Here is a 3,619-nt window from a genome sequence, read left to right as displayed (position 1 = left end):
ATTTTTCGCATCTAGATGGCCTCACATGTTGCCTGACTTGTAGCCATGTATTCTACCTCTGCTGAGCTGAGTGCAATTGACCTCTGTTTCCTACTGTACCAAGAAACTGCCGCTGACCCAAGGCTGAAAATCCTTCCTGATGTGCTCTTCCTATCTGATGGACTCCCTGCCCAATCTGCATCAATGAAGCCCTGTAGCTTCACTCCCTCTGTCCGTTTGTACCATAATCCATACTGAGATGTGCCTTTGAGGTATCTCAATACATGCTTTGCTGCCTTCCAAAACATCTTGGTAGGCTGAACCATTGCTTGACTAAGCTGGTTCACCGCATAGCACAAATTTGGTCCTGTGTTCACTAAGTACATGAGTGAACCCACAAGCTGCTTGAAACAATAGCTTCCACTACTTCTCCTAAAGTAGCATCCTCCTTCCTCCAGTTACCAGCTAGAGGAGTTTGCATGGGTTTGCACTTCCACGTGGAATCTCTTGAGTATCTCGTTGGCATATTTTCCCTGAGACACAAACAACTCCCCATCCTTCTGCCACACTTCCATGCCAAGGAAGTAATGCATGAGACCCATGTATTTCATCTCGAATTCTCTTGCAAGGTCCTCCTTGCAAGACACGATCAAATGATCATCACCAGTCAATATGAGATCATCAACATAAAGTACAATGATCAACAACTTACCTTTCACCACGATGTTGTACAGGTTTGCATCCGCTTCACTCTTTGTGAAGCCCAACCCGGTGAAGTAGTTGTCTATCCTGGTGTACCAAGCGTGAGGTGCTTGCTTTCAGCCCGTACAATGCTCTCTTAAATCGGCACACATGCGACTCACGATCGAGGTCTCAAAACCTTCCGACTTCTCTATGTACACCTATTACTCAATCTTTCCATTGAGGAATTCATTCTTCACATCCATTTGATGGATCTTCCAACCCATCTATGTTGACAGTGCTGACATAGATCTGATAGATGAGTACCTTGCGATAGGAGCAAAAGTCTCATCATAGTCAATCCCCTCGACCTATGAAAAGCCACGGGCAACAAATTTTGCCTTATGCTTCTCCACACTACCATCATCTGCTTTCTTTACCTTGTAAAGCCAATGGGAAGTCACAACTGACTTGTTCTCCAGTCTCGGAAACACATCCCGAACACTACGAACTGTGGAGTCATACTCCTCCATCATAGCATCAACCCAAATCGGCTTTTGCACTGCTTCCTCAAGAGAATATGGCTCGGTCTCAACACATTCCCCAACAAGGGCCATGTATCTAGTGTACCTCTCAGGTGACCTCCTCTGTCTACACTGAGAAAATGGTGCTCCCACATTCTCTCTCGCATCCTCCAACAATCTGTCAGCTTCTCTTGTGCGCTTCCGTCCATCTCTGGAAGACTCTGCTTGAGTGGATGTCTCCACTCCTGGAACCTCTGCATGTGGCTGCTCCACATCAGTCTAAGGCTCCTCCTCCTTAGGAACCAACAGTTCCTCCACAGCCTGTAGTTGGAGCTCCCTCTCAAGGGAAACTCGCATGGCCTTCTGCTCATCAAACTTGAGATCTCTGTGAACCACTGTCCTCCGACTGGTAGGCAAGTACACCCGATAGTTGTGAGGTGTATTAGTGTACCCCACAAGTATCCCCAACTCTGCTGTTGGCTCAAGCTTCTTCCCACGATCGAAGGTGTCATGGCAATATACTGATGAGCCAAAGATCCTGCAGTGATCCACATCTGGTCTCTTAGTGGAGAAAGCTTCCTCTGGTGTCTTCATCCCAAGTATGCGATGTGAGCTTCTATTTTGCAAATAGACTGTTGTGTTGCATGCCTCAGCCCACAAGTGAAGTGGTAGGCCTTGGTCATGCAACATTGCCTATGCTGCCCCTACAATAGTTCTATTCTTCCTCTCGACCACCCCATTTTGTTGTGGGTTATGAGGTGCCATCAACTCTCGTTTAATTCCTTCCACTACACAGAAGTCCTTAAACTATTGAGAGACATATTCTCCACCGTTGTCACTTCTCAAGGCCTTGATCTTCTTCCCTGACTCTTTCTCGACCAAAGCTTTGAACTCACAAAACTTTGTGAAAATTTGGTCCTTCTTCTGCATGAAATAAATCCAGCGTTTACGAGAATAGTCATCAATGAAAATCACATAATACCTTTGCTTCGCTGTGGATGCCATCAAGAATGGTACACACACATCAGTATGAACTCGCTCTAAGATAGTCTCTGCTCAACTGTCTCGATCATGAAAGGAAGACTTGGTGTACTTTCCCAAGGTACAACCTTTGCATGTGTCAACTTGCTCAAGTTTACCTTTGGGAAGTCCTATAGATATCTACTGCATTATCTTCAAAGCCCCATGATGCAAATGGCCCAACCGCCTGTGCCACAACTCGCCAATGTCTTGGCTTTGCACCAATTCTGCTTTCGTACTCAATGCTGCACAATCATCTACCTCTAGTTTATAAAGATTCTTCACCCGAATCCCTATCCTCTTGGTCTGACCCATGGCTATGTGTCTTAGGAATGCCTTTCCTTTACTGAAGACAACATTGTAGCCTTTGTCCTCCAACATCGTGACCGATACCAAGTTCTTCTTCAGTCTAGGCACATACATCACATCTGTCAAGGTGAGAGGAGCTCCATGCTCCCTCTGAAAAGCAACTGTGCCCACTCCTGAAACACTATACCTTCCGTCGTCACCCATCTCTATGCACATCTTGAGGTCTTTCTCCTCCAAGTTACTGAATAAATTTTTATCACCGGTCATGTGGAATGAGGCTCCACTGTCAAGATGCCAGACACAACCCATCATCGATGACACCATACATGCGATGAGGGTAAAGTCCATTTCTAACTGAGAGGCTAATGCCTCACCTTCCGATCCTTCTGAGGATCCCTTCTTGGACTTCTTCGATGGGCAATTAGTCGCATAATGTCCCATCTCGTGACAATTAAAGCATCTTACTTTAGACATGTCACCTTTCTTCCCTCCATGAGAAGAATTCAATTTGAAGTGGGAAGCATTCCCCTTCCCTTTCCTTGCCTTACTTGCTACGGCTAGATTTTCTTCATCATCGTTCTTGGATGAAGAACCATATCGTGTGCTCCTCCTGATCTCCTCTTGCATAAGATCCGACCACTGTTGTTCCCAATCCGACAGTTTCTCCCTTCCATTCACAGAGTCTTGGTAGCTATTCCAACTCTTTGGAAGGCCAAGGAGAGTGAGGCTCACCATATCATCATCGGCAGTAGTTATTCCCACATTGCCAAGCTCATCTCTGCAGGTGGTGAGCTTGTTCAAATATGTGGAAATAGTATCACCCTTCTCCATCTTGATTCTTCGAAGCTTATCCTTGAGCGCCAATTTCCTCTGGTCGCTATTGTTCTGGTAGAGGTCCTTTAGTGTCTTCCACATTGGAAATGGAGTATCCTTCCCATGGAGACTCGAGACAATATGGTCTCGAACTCCCTCAAGGATGATCCATCTCGCCTTCGCCACACACTTCTTCCACTCAGCCAACTCTTGTGCATTAGTTGAAGTTGGCTTTGGAATTTCTTGATCAATGAATTCCTTCAAGCCATTGTCTTCTAATACAACGTCCATTC

This window comes from Pinus tabuliformis, chromosome 3_2 (assembly GCF_031772625.1).
Source record: "Pinus tabuliformis cultivar Carrire ecotype Pingquan chromosome 3_2, CPIR1, whole genome shotgun sequence".
NCBI lineage: Eukaryota > Viridiplantae > Streptophyta > Pinopsida > Pinales > Pinaceae > Pinus > Pinus tabuliformis.
The sequence above is the reverse complement of the archived record's forward strand: the minus strand, read 5'-3'. Positions refer to the sequence as shown.